This window comes from Homarus americanus, unplaced genomic scaffold (genome assembly GCF_018991925.1).
Source record: "Homarus americanus isolate GMGI-L3 unplaced genomic scaffold, GMGI_Hamer_2.0 scaffold28, whole genome shotgun sequence".
Classification (NCBI taxonomy): domain Eukaryota; kingdom Metazoa; phylum Arthropoda; class Malacostraca; order Decapoda; family Nephropidae; genus Homarus; species Homarus americanus.
In genome coordinates, this window is record NW_024742238.1 from 7,452,990 (window position 1) to 7,472,380 (window position 19,391).

A 19,391-nucleotide genomic window follows, 5' to 3' on the forward strand; every position below is an offset into this window, starting at 1 on the left:
GGACTCCTCGAGGTGTGGGTTGCTGCCGGTCGACTCTCGCCTTTTGTTCTTCATAATTTCGGTATGTTTTGGTTCCGATTTTGAGTAATTAAATTTATACTAGTGCAAATGAATTCATACATTATTGTTATTTATTTGTAGATTGGGATATTGTAATTTAACCTGCTGAAGACCGATTTCCACAATTTATTGTAGGAATTTGTCAATGGAGTAATGCGAGGGAATTGGTTGATGGTTTGAGGATTTTTGTGGGACTTTCATTTCTGTAGAACATCCTGGAATTTACTAAAGCTACTTCAAGAATAATGTCAAATTATCATTGTACTGTAGTGGTGTCATCACCACTGTGGTTGACAAGTTCATTTCCCCAAGTCTTGGCAAGCATAGTGTAGTCTTTATCCTCAAAGTACAGTTCAGGCATGAATCCTATTTATTTTTGGACCAACATAAGTTTCATTTGCAGGATTATCACATTATGAACTGCAGGGAGTTACTTACAGTACATCCATCTGAACAATCTGAAACCTCCATGTTGCATGTCTTCACTGACATAGGTGGGACGTTCTTGCAAATTCAAGGAATTGAAAAGGGTTCTACCTCAAGATGAAGGCAGAGACGGTGAGCTCATGAATACAGGGTATTTTAAAACTTGGATGTCGGTGGTTTTCTGTAACAAATATCGGTGATGGTTGTAAAGTTTCGTGACCAAGAGCGGTCAGACTAATTACCCAAATGTACCCAAATATAGCTGGAATGAAGTTAAATAATGGTCCTACATGAATAAATCGGACTGCTAATCACTTCTCGACTAGTATTTGGTGTCCTAAAGTCACACAAAATTGGAAAACTTGCTTTAATCTGAGTTAATAGATCGCGTGCATGTACCGACGGAGCGAGGAATTACCCAAATGTAGCCGCAATGAAGTCTAATGATGGTCGTACAATCGTAATTCGGGCTGTGAATCACTTCTCGATTATTATTTGGTGTCATAAAGTAAAAAAAAAATTGGTTAACTTAATTTAATCTGAGTTGTGTTGGGTTAGGTTAGGTTAGATTAGATTAGATTAGGTACATGCACTCGATCTATTAACTCAGATTAAATTAAGTTTAACAACTTTTTGTGACTTTGACACCAAATACTAGTCGAGAAGTGATTGGCAGTCCGATTTATTCATCTAGGACCATTATTTGACTTCATTCCGGCTATATTTGGGTACATTTGGGTAATTAGTCGGACCCACCAAGAGTAAGGTGGAGCTATTTAAAGTATCGCATGTTGATCTGCCTGATGCTTACAAGATTAAGAATTAACATTTAAATTGCTAAACTATATTCAGGGGCAGATCCATGAGGGGTTAGGGCCATTTCTTTTTTTGATCAGAAATTTCCAATACTGTACTTATTCTTTAATGCAGTATTGTACTTTGGCGTTTTTTATATAGTAAAAAGTAGTCAATTTGTAGTTTTGACCAACCACGGCTTTTGGATTGAGCAATGTCATTTGCAGGTGGTTTAGATAATTTTAAGAGATTTCTTTGAAGTTTCCCTTGCAAATGACAAAATTACCCAACCTAACCTATCTTGAGTCTGGATCCCTGGTATATTTTAGATAATTTGCAAGGGCAACTTCATGAAATGTCTTAAAATTGTCTAAACCACCGGAAAAACACCTTGTTCAACTGGAGAGCCGTGGTTGGTCGAAACTACAAACTGACCAAAAGTAATTACTATTGACCTCAGAATATCCCCCAATATCAAATGCACATGGCCTCAAAATGCTCATATTAGTCAGATTTTAAAAAAAATCTAGATGGAGTCTGCTTGCCATGTTCCTCCACCCACATCTTTGACCCCCACCTTTTTGCCTTTTGATATTCCTGGATGTGCCCCTGATACTCTAAACTGGGTAATTATATAGGACTAACTCGCTAGCAAAATTAATTGAAAAAAATTATAAAAAAAAGTGATTTTCACTTCTATAGTGGACACGGTTGTAGTTTGTGGAAATGTTAACAAATGGATATTTTAAAAATAAATGTTACGTAACATGTGGGTATGAAAAACAGACCTAACCAATCTAGCCAAACAAACCTACCTAATCTTGCCTAACTTCCTTACTGGAGGGCTCCGTCCCCCGTGTATATTAAACAAAACATACTATGATCTGGTGAATTTTGAAGCATTTTCTGAATGCGAGATATGGCTGCATCGGCGCTATGCACCCCGGGCAGCGAAGTGATTTACTGTGTTGGCTTGTTCCATAATAAATGATTATCTTATCAGAACTTGCTGAAAATAATGTAAGAAAATAAGTCTCTAGGTAAAGAAATACTGCTGTGGTCTTTAAACAATTGGAGGGTCTCGTTGTCTTTATCCCTAAATTCACAAATTACATCCATGCAAGGTCGGCGACAACCTTCACACGACATGCTGAAAAAGAAACTGCCCCGGCGCGAGGAAAGCCCCTAGGCAGAGTGCGGTCTCATTACTGCCCGCAAGACAAATTAGTGAGTGCCTAGGCATCTATGAAATGAACAATTTCCATAAAAAATTATCATCTCAGAACTCACGGATGAAAATCATTTAAGAAAGTGAACCGTACTAAAAATAACAAGTGTGGGTTAGTCCTATACAGTGCTGTATATTAACCATAAACTTGCTGCTTAGCTTCTTGAAATAGAAATTGGTTACAATAGTTTGTTTTACATTTGTTCAGCTTTGTGAATACTGTATTTGATTTGTGTTCATCAAACTTTAAGTTCTATCTTCAAATGTTGCAGGATTTACTTAGTTGAAGTATTAATTATAATTATTTGCCATTCATAAGATTTTTCTTTGCAGATGACAGATCTAGTTGCTTGGGTTATTTTGTGGTCTTGAAGAATGTGTAGGAGAGGATGACTGGGTAGAATGTTGCTACACCAGTGATTGTCAACATCGACACATTAATTTGTTGAGGTAAGATAGTTTTTGGTGAAATGTATAGTCTGTTTACTTGAAACTTTGCAACAGAGTCCTGGGTCCGTTTGTAAGAAGGCAGCTGATTTCTTTGACTAGTCAAAAGTTTGTAATACAGTATACATATATGATTATATTGATAATTTAAGGGATAACAATTTGTCGATCTGATAATAAAAAATATCAAAGGGAACACGAGCAAGTTTAGCGATTTAAACTCCACCACATATCAGTGTGGGGGACAAAAACAGCGAGGTTTTCACTTGAATTCTGTACTGTTTTCTCTTAAGTTTACCGTTTTTGTTTCCCCAAGTGTGGAAATGGTAAAGGCATACGAAAGCGCTACAACCAGAAGGAAATGTACATTTTGGTTTAAATTTTTTGTACGCTATTAGCATATTAAACACAAAAATGGAAACCACAATGCATAGAACCTATTAGAACCTGACCTAACAAACCCAGTATGTTGGGTGTGTTAGGTCAGGTTCTATGCATTGTGTTAATATGTTATTAGAAAATCTTGAACTTGCCATAATATTGATTGATATACATTAGCAATGGCGAGGAGGAATTCGTGGAGCCGGGAAGGGAATTGTGAAGCCGGACCGACTAACGGTAAGAAAATAATTTGGGCATTAGAAATGCACCTAGACGTAATTTTTACGTCATAACATCAGTGTTAGCTGTGTTTTTACCCTGTAATTTCCATCCTCCTTCATGCCCTGCCCACTAACCAGGAATTATAATCTAATAAAAAGTTGGTTTCTTTTAATATACTGTACTTAAAATCAAAATAAGTTTAGCAAAACTGAAGAAAATCAACAGACAACTTCTGGTGGTAGCGCTTTCGTCAACCTTTACCGTGGAATTTATAAGAACACAAGTTATTATCGCTTAAATTATCAAACTGACCCTAAGCATCTGATGAAAGTTGAACAGACTACAGTACAGAATGTAACTTATCTCAGAAACATTATTTAAAGTCAAACTATTCAGTGCAATTATCTTAGTGGTTTCATTGGGGTTTAATTTTTAGTTCCTGCAATAATTCCATGCAAAAGCAGTTGGTGTACTGTCTGTTACATAATTTTAGGTCATTTGCGAGGGAAACGTTGTAGAAGTAGTCTTAAAATTGTCTAAATCATAGGAAAAACATTGTTCAACTCGAGAGCCGTGATTGGTTGAAACTACGAATTGACCTTTATTAGTGTTTTATTTAATAAAATGCAAGCACAAAATACAAATCCTCATTTAAATTCCACTTGGGACTGTAGTGAGGGACGCTGATAACACCTGTGATACACGAAAATGCCTCGGGTAAGCACTAAAATTTAGTGGTGCCGAATGTGGAGATATTGTTAAACTTTACTTTAGTTATTGATGAACAATCCTCTTGAACCAAGATGATTACATTTATTGAATTCCAGAAATAAGTTCATGTAATTTTCCATTTCATTGTTAGTTGCTTTATTACTTTTTTTAAATAAAGACAAATATATATTCATGTCTAAAATTAGTTGTAAAAATTTTACTCTGCTGTATGAAATTTTAACAGCAGTAAAGTTAGGTAATGTAATGCTTCATACATATCCTCTTTACCACTGGTTGGCTTCGTTAACTGCTTGGGGTCGATCACATCTGTTATGTACTGTTGGCAAGTACTGGACATGTACTGGCTCCAGAATACATCTGTATCTGCACCAGTGTTGGTAAAGTCGAGTTTTGAATCTCATTCGGTGCAATCACAACATTCTGGAAGATTGTTCCAGTTTACATCTCCAAAGTAGTTTGTCCTAGACAATTTTCTGAATGTGTGGCTTGTTCAACTTGAAGCCTTGACCCTTGTGGGGCAGGTATCTGCCAGTTTATGAACACTTTAGTGCCCCGAGATGTTATTAACTTTTATTAAGTCGCCCTTTCCCTAACTATAAGCTAGGCAACTGCAGCGTTCTAATCTTTGGGGGCCTGAGGTGCTGTAGTGCATGCACCAGCCTGGAAGCCTCGGGTTTTAAAGTCTCTTGGATATCCAGGGAACCAAACGGCATAACTACTTGAAATGGGGGAAACTCCTCACTTTTGAAGACTGCTACATGGATCATATAGGTATGTGAATGCCCTTCTTATAAGACCCAGTAGCTTAGTTGGTCGATTCGCCTCGCAATTCGGTTAGTTGTCAACATACACACAGGTCCTTTTCACATTTGGTCTCGGTTAATGCCATTTCTTCATCCCATTGGGACATGATAAACTCTTTAGTATCTTTACTTTTGGTATGACCTATGTACATTGTGACCTTGAATCTTGTCATTCCGTTGACCATTGCTGAAGCGAACAGATCTTTCTGTATCTCTTCAGTTTGTATGTTTGGTTCATACTTTCCCAGAATAACCTGGCATTGTCTGCAAACATTTGAATAGAGGAGCGTATAGCTTCTGGTCTCGGTACTCTGCTCTGCGGTACTCCACTTGTCACAGGTACACATGATGATTTTGTGCCATTAATCACCACACACTGCTTGTGGAAAAGTCTGATCCATGTTGGGACACTCCCTGAATACCATAACCTTCATGAGTAATTTTCACCCTTCCATGTGGTGCTGTCAAAAGCCTTGGCTAAGTCTAGTTGTATTTATTATCAATACACATTCCAGGATCAGTACACACATTCACTACCTTGAGAAATTAAGGAGTGTCCCACCATAAAACAAAATTGGCATTCCTTAACAAGGTTTCAGATGTTCCATCATGGCTTCTTGTATACTACTAGAGTACTTTACATAAATATTATAAAAGATCGATATACATAGGTGCTTATATACGCGCAGTCTGGAGGGAGGTAAAACACTCAGGGTAACGAAATGGCTATTGTAGCTTAGACGAGGGGCGGGGCTTACGGGCCGGCTTGGTGTGGAAATACTAATAGTGCGTTTACAGGGGCTCGTCATATAAGCCTTCCACAAATTACATTAGATTTGTTTTGATAATTTTACTTTGATACCATGCTATGTTTAATTTTGTGAGTTTCCTTCTGTTGAATGTTATCCAACACAGGGCTGCCACACTGCACAAAACCTGATGGACCCCTGTAAATGCACTAGTGAAGGGGATTACATTTTGACACATTAATCTAATAATCAACCGATACCATAATGTCAGTGTTGTCACTTAACTGAAACACGTGTAGGTTGTTTGCATTCTCTTGTTAACACTAAAGAAAAACAAATAAAGTTAATGCCATTGCCTTGCTCTCATCTGAGTCTGTACCTACCATAGTCTTGGGTTTGATATGCACACACATTTTAAATTTAGATTTAGTATTGGGCTCATTTTGAATCCATCTCTGATAATCTTTCTCAGTCCTACACTCTAACTAGGCTTGGATCCTGAATTTAGCATACATCCTTCTGTCCTGGTCTTCATTTGTGTAACAGTCTCCTTGTATTTCTGGAGTCAGTGGGTTTGATCTTGGGTATATATTTAAAAAAAATTTCATTACTGGCTGTGATGTTCAGAATAGTGTTTGCATTCTAGTATCTCAGCAAGTCAGGCCAGTGAATACTGCTCTTTTCTGTGACTATTAATTAATTGTTCCCAAAATTATTTAATGTCCTTCCTTGTTAAATGAATGTTCGATGCAAAGGCAAAATAAGTCATAAATGTTGCTACCAATAATAGATAAGAATAGCATATTATTTTTTTATAGTGGATGGGTTGTGTGCTTGGCAGTGGTGCAGTGAACTGAACCTGTAGGATCCCTGTTGATGGGCTATGCTGCTAGTACCCATCCCGTGATCTACCAGAAATTGCTTTGCAATCTACTGGTAGATTGCAATCATTTTGGCCACCCTTGCTGTACAGGTTGTGTGTTCTTTTTTATGGGATCAGCCCACCAGGGCACAGGTCAATGACCCACATCAGGGCCCGGGGGTGAAAATATAATAATGAAATAATAATAATACAGAAGTAGTTCAAAAATCCGGACTGCTTGGGGATTGGGTCGGTCCGGATTTTCCGGATTCTCAGGCAGTACTTTTAAAATTCAAATTTAAGGAGAAATAAAGAGATGAACAGGTACATTTTGATAGTTTATTCATTAGCAAATATAGCATGCTTCATTTATCAAAACGAGCAGTTTTAAAGAAAAAGCTGTGAATTCTAAAATTTTATTCTTTGCCTTTTTTATACACTATCATAAATTGTAGACTTTCCAATGTCTGTTTCCATTAGAACAGTATTGCTCACACCACGTTCTAGTTTCTTAATTATTTCAAGTTTGTCACTCAATTTCAACGTGTTCTTCTTTCTCTTCACACAACGAAGTTTATTTACTTTAGGAACCATTATTATGGGGTTGTACAGTACTCTGTAAATGGAAAGAGTAGGACTCAAGATTACATACGTTGTCACAGTATGATTGCTCGTTTTAAAGTGACGACCGCGTGGTCGCTTGTTGCTGTGTAGCTGTGGCGCTCACGCATGCACACATACACACAAGCCAACTAAAAAAAAAGTTTGAGTTTTCGAAAAGTCCGGATTTCTGGCATCCGGATTTTTGGACTTTTACTGTAATAATAATACCGGGTAATTAATAAAAAAAACGTTAAATAAATATAATGTATAATAATAGACCATAAATAAATACAAAAATTAAAAATAGGTCAACAGTGAGAAATGTGTTGTTGCCAAAGTGAAAAACAATTGAGACTGCAATTGTGTGTAAATGAGGCAGAAAGTCAGATCAGCAACCTGGGACTTGGTCACAATTTTTGTGATACAAATGGCAGCAGGGTCTACCATTAGACAATGCATTATGCTTCCAATATCTTCCCAGATGGTAGTACCTGTTTGATAGCCGCCTACTACCTACAGGTTATGTAACTGAACTTTATCATAAATGATAACCTGGTAGTGAATATACCATGCCAGGCAATGTAGCTTTTATTTTGTCTCCAGAGAAAAATAATTGGGTAAAAAAAGAATACTGTACTGAAGCCAATGAAAAATAATTAAGTGTCAGTGGTGATGAAAGTAGTCTTCAAGACCATCATAATTAAGTTGCCAGGTAATACGTTTTATCAGTAATATACTTATCTTTAACCTTTAACCATCTCGGCTTTTAGTTTCCAGAAAGTCTTATCGTAAAAATGACGGATCTATTTACCCATCATTTCAGAATGAGGTAAAAATATGGATTTTGTTCAAAATTCATACAAAGGTAATTTGACATACTGGTAAAGGATTTGGGTTCAGAATTTTAAAAATTTCTTGTTAATTAAGGAGCTATGAATTAATTTAAGATACAGTATACAGATCATTAAATCAAATACGTTTCCATGTTTTAAATCGTCCTTGTATACAAGGTCTGACAATAAAGTTTGCAAACTCACGCTACAGGCCCCTTGCAATGCTATACACGAACACCAGCATTTCTTCTGCCCCTGGAAACATTTCTGGAATAGCTTTTATAGCTGCCATCGTGCTACGGAGTTATCCACGTCTTGAAAATCCATCCCCTTGATGTGTCTTCAGCGAAAGAGTTGAATATGGGGCCAGGTCAGGTGAATGAGGGTGTTTCATTTAGGTAATTTGTTTCTCGGCCAAAACCTCCCCCACAATCAATGCCGTGTGTGCTGGGACATTGTCATGATACAAAATCCACTAGTTAGCAGCGAAAAGTTCTGGGCGTTTTTGTTGAACTTTTTCTTTTAAGCACGTCAGTATAGTAAAACTGGATCACCCTCTGCCCAGAAGGAAGTGTCTTTGTGAACTATACCCTTAGAATCAAAAGTGATGAGCATTGTCTTCACTTCTGAATTTGATATGCGACACTTTTTGGGGCGCGGCGAATTTCCAGTATAACACCAAGCGCTCTGGCTTTTCGTTTCAGCGTCGTATTGATACACCCTTGACTCATCACCAGTAATGACTAGGTGAAGCAGTTCATCTCCAGCTTTTTCTCTTTTCAAAAGGTCTGAGAAAATTTCAACTCTTCTTTGTCAGTTTTTTTTGGCAACATTTTTGCACAAACATTTCTCATCTTCTAATCTTTAGTAGAAATCTTTGTTTTCCTATTAATCTGCACCTCATTTGCAATGCTTCTCACCGTCAATCACCCATTAGCTTGCACAGCTTTCCCAATTTTCAGTTTTCCTTAGTCCTGCTCGTTGTTGGTCATCGTTCTGTCATTGTCTGTCACATTCTCTCTTCCCTCAGAAAATTGGTTCATCTATTTGTAAACTGATGTTTTCTTTAGTGCATTATCCCCATAAACTTTGGTTAACATGTCTCAAATTTCAGGCCCTGCTGGGGTAGTAAGAGAAGATCAAGGTCACACATGCCACTCGTTCTTTACAGTGCTGCCGCCTGTTGAGCCATGCGGCGAGTTAGACGACTTAATTGTTGAACCTCGTGAGGGAAAATATTGGTCAATATTAATAATAAAGTATAAATACACTTAAAATTATGAACTTTTTAAAGGTGCAGTAGATAAAGATGTTTGTGACCTGGGTGACATGACTGCTAAATTTGTATTCTTTGAAGAAGTTATTCATTCACCCCTTGTTAATGGAGTTCCCTCCGAGCTGAAAATAGTTTGGCATTAGCCAAATCAAATATTGAACACTTTTGGGGCCCGGGGTGCATGCCGCCACCACTTAAAGTGGGCAGGGCGTGCTCGGCCAATGACAATCGTGGCATAAATGTTTGCATTTTATTATTGAATCCTACGTTATTTTCCATCGTGTTTAATTTTTTAAATATTAGTGTTTCTTCACAAATGATTGCTCTACAATGCTATTCAACAAACCGTTTAATTTAACACCAACGCACAAAAATGAGTGATTATCAGAGGGTAGCATCTGTGTGCTGTATAGCCTTAAGAGAGACTGATGATCGCAGGCTCTCAGGGCGGTTATCCCAACAATGGTTATCACAGTTGTAAGGTAAGAATGGGAAAACAATAGTGTGCATTTTGAGACTTGCCATGAAAATTACTCGATAAATAGATTTTTGGCGATTTTTTGATGACAATACTAGTCATTGGTCTGCCAAAGTATAAAGTGAAACCCCTGTATTGAAGGGGTTGAAGCAAATGTTTACTTGTATAAAGATAAAAGGGGCATCAAAATGGAATTTGTTCAATATTTGCTTTTGTGTAGTGGAGACATTTGTTGAAATTATTATCAAGCATGTGTATATTGGGTCCAGGGGATACCTGCTTTGATGCAGCATGTACTGTACAACTGTGCAGGGGGTCCTCGGGTTACGAATGGGATCCGTTCCCGAGGACGTTCTCAAGTTGAAAATGTACGCAAGTCAAAACGCATGCCATATGCATACCGTATTTGCTGAACAATGTTTAAAATCTCACTACAGTATATCATTGCCCAAGTCTTTATACTTCTAAAATCACTTAACTTAAGAGAAAAGAATAGAATGACAAAACACCGTAAATGAAAGTAAAAAACAAATCGGGTAAATAAAATGCTGTGTACTTGAAATTTAACCTCGTTCGTATCGGCGGGTGTTCATAAGTCATTGACCCCCTGCATTCTCTAGGCAGTGTACTGTAGGTATACTATTTAATTTTTATTGGTACAGAGTTGTAACAATATTATTTGCTTCAGGGTCACTAATTGAAGATGGACGATGCAAGAAATGACCAAGTTTTCTTCTGGTGAATGGACTCTTGCTGCACTTCACCAGAATCATCAGGTTGGGTACTGTATGGGGCATCATTCATAGTGGTTTCTTCACTAAACTCGATAAAGTACAGTAATTGTAACTCTTGGACTGCCGTGTCTAGTTGTCTCTTCAAAGTGTAAATATCAATAAAGTATTGGTACTGTACAATACAATACTAGGGATGCACCAATTAGTTGGTATCGGCTACAAATAATAAAAATATTTAGCTGAATAATTAGTATTGGGAAACAAAGTATTAGTGGATGCCTTTTTGCAGTCTGTTTTGGGTTAAGAGATTACTCGGTAAAAATTTTATTACCAGTGATATACAGTAATTACGTCAACAAGTTAAGTCCGTTCACTTATTATGGAAATGTTACACTCGGCTGCCCATCATTGCCTTATGGTTTTGATTGGACAACATGGCAGTATCCTCTGTGCAAGTCCGTCTACCACACTTCATTATACGGTAGGGAATATATTATGCCAGACAATGTAGCTTTTATTTTATCTGAAGAGAAGGGTAATTGGGGAAAGATGGATGCTGACAAAAAAGATTTGTCTTGATGTGACTGATGTAATGAACAAGTTGCCAGGTACCTCATCTTTTAAAATTCAAATTGTTTTATATAATGAAGCATACTGAAAGTACTTAATATATTTTATTTACCAATATTGGAACTTACGGACCCAGTACAGTATTAACTCTTCTAATGAACAAGATAGGTTGTTGAGGCTGGATATGTTCTTACTAATAACAAAATAATGATGAACTTCCTTTAAATAATGTTTTCTTTGAGAATAATTATGTAATTACTAAATTTTAAATAATGATTAAATGTTCTAAAGACGTCTTAAACGTTAGAAAAAAAGTTGCCATTACTAGAAATACTGATTTTCCACCAGTTTCCATCCTAAAAGTCCATCCAGCGCAACAATACAACAAAAATGAACTGTCACCGGGTGACGAAACTTAAGTTTTACGTTCCAATGAAGACTTTAACATAAATAATAAATTAATCTAAATTTAATAAGCAACACTTTTAGTTAATTTTTTGAGTTTGATGTGGTTTACCACCGCTGCCTCATACTCCTGCTCCGACTTAGATGCTCATCTGCCTCAAACTAACATGAGTACACTAATTTTGCTCATTAATGCTTGACTAGGTGAACTAATTCAGAAATGTAGGAATTGTGCATAAGAATATTGTACACGTAAAGTTACCTATGTGTACACCTAATAAAAATTACTTGGTAACATTCATTTTTAATATACAATACTACCCATTTGTAGAATCATAATGAATGAGACCTGTGATTGGCCAATTCACAAGAAATTCATTGATGTAAACTTAGTGAAAAGCTATTGCATTCTTTATATATCAATAATTTCTAAAGCAAAGTCATTGAAAGACAAAATTTTAAATATATTGACAGAACTATGAACCAAAGATACAGGACAATTGAATATATTGTAGTTATGACACATCATCAATAACTCTAATGGTTAAACTAAACTTGTGGGGGAAAGTTTAGTGATGAAAGGTTTTTGGTTTTTCATAATTTTGTCAATATGAATTTGTACAGTATACATGGTCAGGTTATTGTTACTGAACTGCTGTACAGTTCCTGATAATATTCCCTGGACACTTGGCAGTATGTTATCAAGGATCATTAGATGAATGATTGGAATTGCCCAATTTTCTGATTAATGTTTGTACATTTTGTCCTTGTTAAGTAATTTTGTCTACAACAGTACAATACATTTTGTCATTACTGCATTTTAAAGATTATTCTGGTTAAAAATGTGATTATAAATTTTACATTTTATTTTGTACAGAAAAGTTAATCTGAACATTTGTGGTGGCTGCTGCCCTGGACTGCCCTGCTTCCCACCAAGGCCCTGCTGCCCACCACTGCTGTGCTGCCCTGGACTGCCCACCACTGCCCTGCCCAGCCCACCACTGCCCTGGACTGCCGTGCTGCCCACCACTGCCCTGGACTGCCGTGCTGCCCACCACTGCCCTGGACTGCCGTGCTGCCCACCACTGCCCTGGACTGCCGTGCTGCCCACCACTCCCCTGGACTGCTGTGCTTCCCTCTACTGAAAGAAAAATTTATAATGCCATTAAGTTTCCAATAATAAACTTCTAAATGTAATTACATGTATTCATTAACCTTTTCCCTGCATTTACAGAATTTCACTTTATAGCACTTTGAAATTTAACAGAAAATTAACTTCAGCTTTTGACTTGAACAAAATACTTTCATAAAGCATTTGAAAAAATTATCAATATTAAACAAATATAATCTCGTATAAATATATATGCAAATAATGGAAAAATATATAAAAATATTAATGGAAAAAATAAAAATGGCTAAAAAAAATAATTAACTTTTTGGAAAAATTTTGCTATATTTTCTTGAAAAAATCAAAATTTTACTGTTTTTCATTGAAAAAATGGAAAATTTTGCCATTTTTTTAAAAAAAAAGCCAAAAAAAATTTGCCCTTATATCCCCTAAGTCAATATTTTTTTTTTTTGTCCAGGTTTAGCTTTGAAGAAATTTGGCTAATAATAATTAGAAGTGTGTACAGAGACAAGCCCTTCAAATTATTATTAACCAATAAAAAAAAAAACTTACAAAACACAAGCACAACAGACTACTGTACCTGGTCGTAGGAAGAAAATTCTGTACGCACCTCACTGGCCCACAGAGTTACTCTCCCCACGTCCAGGTAGCTTACAAGAAAACTGAGATACCAAGCTGGAGCTCTTAGGAATGGCATGAATTTTTTACCCCCAAAACCAGACAAAAATTTCTATTATGCCCATGATTAATTTTTGGACTTAGAATATTTTGAAACCGAATTTTTGGACTTAGAATAATTTTTTAAAAGATGGAATTTTTTTTTTTTTTTTTTACTTAGAATATTTTTAAGCAAAGACTTTTTGGACTTAGAAATATTACTGTTTAGCACATTTAGACCTTACTATAGAAATAAAAATATTTGGCATAATCGGATTTAATACATGAAAATTATGACATTTCGGTGATACTATAGTATGCAGTCTACTGGGATAATTACACTACACTAATTAAAATGGATCGTTATAATTCAGATTTCGGCTTTAATATGTTTTTGAAAAATTAAATTACACAATTAGAATTCAGGATGAACCCAAAATAACAGTGGTTCAAAACGTCACCTATGGTGCCACATAAAATATTCTATTTATAATTATTGTGCAAATATAAATAATTTTAAAATGTACATAGAGCAGTAATAGAGTAAATAATACAAGTACAGTAATTAATGAATGTAAGACTTACATAGTGAGGTGAGCTTATAATATGTACATGATATTCTAAAAGTGTAATGGTTACACTGGTAAATGAAGTTAAAACCCTCATGGAGAAATAAAAGCCAAATCTTGGAGCTGGTATACTAGGATCCTCTTCAACCGACTAACAGAACAAAACAAGGGAGAAACACTTAGAACAAAGGAATCGGGTCACATGACCTGTCTCCTGAGTTAGGTAGGGTGGGGATTGGGATAGTCTTCTTGATGACAGCAGTGGACCCCAGACCTGATCCTGAATATCACTATACTTTCTGAATATCATCTACATATTATCAGTTCACCTCACAATAAGTTTTACATTTATTTATTACTGTATTATTTACTTTATTACTGTTCGTGCGCTTAAAAAATATTTGTTTTCACAGTAATTACAAATAAGAGTATTTTATGTGGCAGCAAAGACATGGTAACTGAATATGTTTGTTGGTTGGAATAATGAGGAACAATTTGAACAAACTGAACAGAAAACGAATGAATAATTGAACACAAAATTAGAGAAATTGTCAAATAATATAAAAATTTTCAGAACTTGGTTAATTCATATTTTTTCAGTAATTTGAGTGACCTAGAGCCCACTTTTTGTTGAATTAACAAGGGTATAGTGCAGTATGCGATCCACAGAGCTGGAATTGGTTTACCGGGATATTTACACTGTAGCGTCCAATAACCTAACCTAGGAAATGTTAGGTTAAGTTACGTTAGGTGAGGTTAGGGTAGGCTAAGTTAGGTAAATGGGTCCTACAGTGTAAATATCCTGGTAGACCAACTCAGCTCGGTAGACCACAAAGTATAGAGTAAATATCCCAGTAGCCACATACTATAGTAGCACCGACATTTCTTACAACCTCTCCTCATATCCTTCTTTGTCTACCTCTAAGTACCCTCCCCCCCCCCACATTCATTTGCGTATCTCTTGGCTCAGTTAGTTTCCTCCATTCTCTCCACAAGCCTGAACCATCTCAGTTTAGCCTCCAGGTACTGTACTTCTCTCTGTTGTTCCACATCTCACACAATATTTTCTCTTTTATCTCTCTCTCCATCATTCATGGCAAAGATACTGCAGGACTGGTTGGGTCCTTCATCCAGCCACAAATCTTATCAACTACACTCAACAGAGCATCTTTTATTATGACCCAGTGTCTTGATACACTGCCCCTCACTCTGTCATTGGCTGTTTCCTAGCATCCCAACTCAGAAGAAAAAGCTTCCTTTACATTCAGTTCCTTCACAATTCCCACACTCTCCTTCTTGGAATATCCACCTTCTTCCTCTTCCTCCATCTTTAAATAACATGTCACAGACATACACACAAGCATCCTCAACAAGCTACCTGTCCCATTTCCTGACAGGAATGTAGCCAATCTGGGTTTCTGTTCCACCTGACTCCTACATGGTCAGCCTACTTACCCTCTTTCTTAAACAACATGTTGCATACCATCCCCAAACTCAAGTATTCTTTCACGTTCAATAGTCCTTGTTCCAAAGCCTTTCCCACCATGCACACCTTCATAACCCACTATGTGTTCACCAACATGACAAATTTAACAGAGATCACTACATAATAAACTGTATCTCCTAAAACAACATTAACTGACATGACTATAACAGAATAATTGCCCCAAAAGTCAGTCAATAGATTTTAGAGCAACATTAAATCACACAGAAATAATGAGATTGAATTCCTAAACGGACAAAAAATGTAGTTACGGTTTAATTTAACACAAATGGGAATGAGATGTAAAGTACCAGAACAGTTCAACAGTCTCACTAAATCATATTACAGTAATTCTAACGTCCTTAAAAACACAAGAGGAAACTGAATATATTTTTTCTTTAAATTCAAATCATGTTGTGATGGCATTCTAAGTCCAAGTAAATTTAAAAAATAAAAGCCAAATTATACATGGATGAAAAGTGAGAAAAAAAGGTCAATACTCTGGTTTGTAATTAAAAGAAGACAAATTGTCATTCTTCCAGAGCTACAGCTAAGCACCTCAGTTTACAAGTTCATTCAATATTTTCCTCCACTTCACACAGCCTCACACTGCAACAGAGTAACACCTGTGATGAAACAAAATTATCAAGGAAAAGGTCAAAATATTTCCATACACTAGACCACTTTAGATAGATAGATAGATAGAGATGTATTCAGCAAACTTATCATATAAGTTTACAATTGGTTCAACATGCATATAGACAATGCAGGTACAGTACCGTATACAGTTCAGCATATAGACAATGCGGGTATACAGTTCAGCTTATATATATATATATGTATATATATATATATACTGTAGAGACAATACAGGTACACAGTTCACCATGCATCGAGACAATGCAGGTACAGTAAACAGTTCAGCATATATAGATAATGCAGGTATACAGTTCAGGGTATACATAGACAATGCAGTTATAAAGTTCAGCATGTATCTAGACAATACAGGTATTCAGTTCAGCATATAGAAAATGCAGGTACATGTATTCAGCTCAGCATATTGACAATGCAGGTACTGTATTGTATACAGTTCAGTATATACTGTATTGTGGAAATTATATTGCATAATTCCCCATAATAATTGTGAATTGTAAATCAAACCTAGTAACAACTTGCCCCGTGGAGCCCTGAAGCACCTATGGATATTTGGGTCATGGTTTTGGTGAATTTAACGTGAAATAGGCTTGTTGTCAGGGGTAAATCTTGGATTTATTACAATAATTTGTATAATCCATGACTCACATGTATAAAAATATAAATAGTGGTAATGGTCTATTACTATTATAAATAATTAGTCTGATGAACATAAGAGGCCATTAGATGGTTCACCGGGTGGAGACCAGTTGACTATCCTTGGCATTTACTTTAAATCTAGTAAATTAGTTTATATAAATAAACTAATAATTGATTACCATTGTATTTTAAGGCTAAATACAAAGTAACACTGAGTTATAGAGTACAACATATACCTTAAACTAAAAAGTTAATAATGTCAGACAGGATTGGTTCCTGCGCTTTGTGTTGAGACGTAGACCTGTGGTGTGGAACACAGCCAGAGCTGTTAACACACCCACAGGAAGAACACTTCCAAAAAGGTTCAAGATATTGTCGTTTTACTTATACATTCCATCTACAGTACAGAATAGTACCTCAAAGAACAGCTGGTTAAAGTCTTAATAGAACTTCATTAGAGACTCATAAATCCTTCCTACAATAAGCTGAGTTAATTATCTGAGAGTACATGTACTGTTGGGATTAATTGATTGATTAATTTATGGAATTTAGGCTCAAAGCCAAGCAATGGAGCCAATAAGCCAAGTATTGTTAGGAGAAAAGTGAATTGTGGGATATGGTGGAGAAGGAGGTAAGCCTCCATTTTACTTTAACAAATTAATTAATAATTATGTGTGTATAAGCAATACTTACCACATATATAGACAATGAGGTACAGTATACAGTCCAGTCCAGCATGTATATAGACAATGCAGGTACAGGTATATGAACAATACTGTACAGGTTTACCAAAAGTGATGAACAGTATAGCAATAGTCGCCACAATGTACAAGAATAGTGGCCACAATAAGTGATGTACAAAAAAAAAAAACGTCTGGGTACAGTTGGGTCATGTGATGCCAGGACAAGTTGCAAAAAAGGAAGCTACTGACACCTTCTTCATCACTTAGTCACTGGTTAAGGATCATCCCTCCCCCATATGTGTAAAAATGGAACAAGAAACTTTTGCAGATGATAGCTACCATCCCTACAGCTAACTTCTGCAGATGATAGCTAACATCCCTACAGTTAACTTCTGCAGATGATAGCTACCATCCCTACAGCTAACTTCTGCAGATGATAGCTACCATCCCTACAGCTAACTTCTGCAGATGATAGCTACCATCCTTACAGCTAACTTCTGTAGATGATAGCTCCCATCCCTACAGCTAACTTCCATAAGTGATGGCCGCCAACCCTACAGCTAACGTCCGCAGATGATGGCTACCATCCCTACAGGACACAGTAATGCAGCACTTAAAGATATACAAGTTCTGATATCTAAAAGACATCACCAGTGTTTTGGTATAAATACAATAAACAATATTTCCTTGGTTCTTCTATTATACTAAAGTGGTCTAATTGCTGAATATATTGGACAATTTCCTAAAAATATTTGTATTCTAGGTATTAATCACATGCACTGTCAACTCAGTGCTGCCTATGCATCAATTAAAGTATTGAGTTTAATCACATTATACAGTATTTCATTAATAGCTGATCAGATTGGCCTCAAAGTAAATAGGCTGCAGTCTTAATAAGTCCCAATGTAACCTAACCATTTTCATTGTGACTCAGTCCTGCTGAGCCATAATGCTAATGGTGTGGTATATTATGGTGGGGCCTTTAAGGACTGGGGACTATTCAACCTTCAACCAATGACATTAATTTCGGGGTATTCTTGGTGATTGAGCTCAATTCTTCAATACCAATTTTGGTTAGTGCTATCTACAGTGTATATAAGACAGATATAGGAAGATGGACTGAAAGATATAGATAGATGGACTGAGAGATAGACTGAAATAAATACAAATAGAGAAACTAAGAGATTTACTGTATTTTTTGCCATATAAGATGTACTTTTAAGCAAACTAATGTCTCCAGCAGGCATTTTGCATCATATACAGTATGATGATGGTCAGTGTTGTGTCCACTACCTCTGAAAGTTAGCATCGAAAATGATAAAACTAATTAGTATAAATTTTAGCGCTGCACTGCCAAACATTTCAAAACTTAGAGCGGTTAACGATAAGTTTGCCACAATTAAAAAAAAAAATTGTGGTACCTCAGTTTATTGATGTTATGTTTGTAGTAATTCACTTAAATGAGAGCAGAGTTCCTATTACAGTATATACATTGTATATATATATATATATACATTACAGTGACCTCTTGATTTACACAGATTTAATTTGCACATTTTTTAAAAAACACAATTAATAAATTAATACCTATTTTTAAAATAGCACAAAGTTTTTGAAATAGCACGGATTTTAAAAGAGCGCCATTGCGCCAGGTAGCTAGTTCAGTACCTCATTGCTTTCCTACTTTAAGAAAAAAGGAAAAGTACTTCATCTGAACCTCAACCATGGACATCTGACATCTCGAAAGCTTCCACTACTCCTCCCCATCACCTGCTGTCATCGGATTCAGATGACTCCCTCCCCCAGTAACCCTCCACCTCTCCTCCACCACCACTAGTTCCCACACGCCATCCTACCCATCAATCAATAAAATGTTAGCAAAAATTTTCATTTAAAATCTATTTTCTTACTACTGTATTACAGGTATTAGGTTTGCTTCTATTATTGTATTACTATTGTTATTATAATATTGT

The 19,391-nt window shown here is 36.2% G+C and overlaps 2 long non-coding RNA genes across 4 annotated transcripts in view; one reads left to right on the forward strand and one right to left on the reverse strand.

Moving 5' to 3' along the window:
• On the forward strand, positions 1-12,589 carry LOC121876594. Of its 2 annotated transcripts, none has more exons than XR_006090783.1 (5): positions 1-61; positions 464-618; positions 2,843-2,959; positions 10,584-10,671; positions 12,482-12,589. It is a non-coding gene; the product is annotated as an uncharacterized LOC121876594 (long non-coding RNA). The 2 variants fall into 2 exon arrangements; XR_006090784.1 differs by having other exon boundaries at positions 10,584-10,676; positions 12,482-12,566.
• The window catches only part of LOC121876593, a 15,997-nt gene continuing 9,061 nt past the window's right edge, over positions 12,456-19,391 (reverse strand). For both annotated transcript variants that reach the window (XR_006090782.1, XR_006090781.1), the window contains one exon: positions 12,456-12,745. This is a non-coding gene — a long non-coding RNA (uncharacterized LOC121876593). The remainder of the gene's footprint in view (positions 12,746-19,391) is intronic.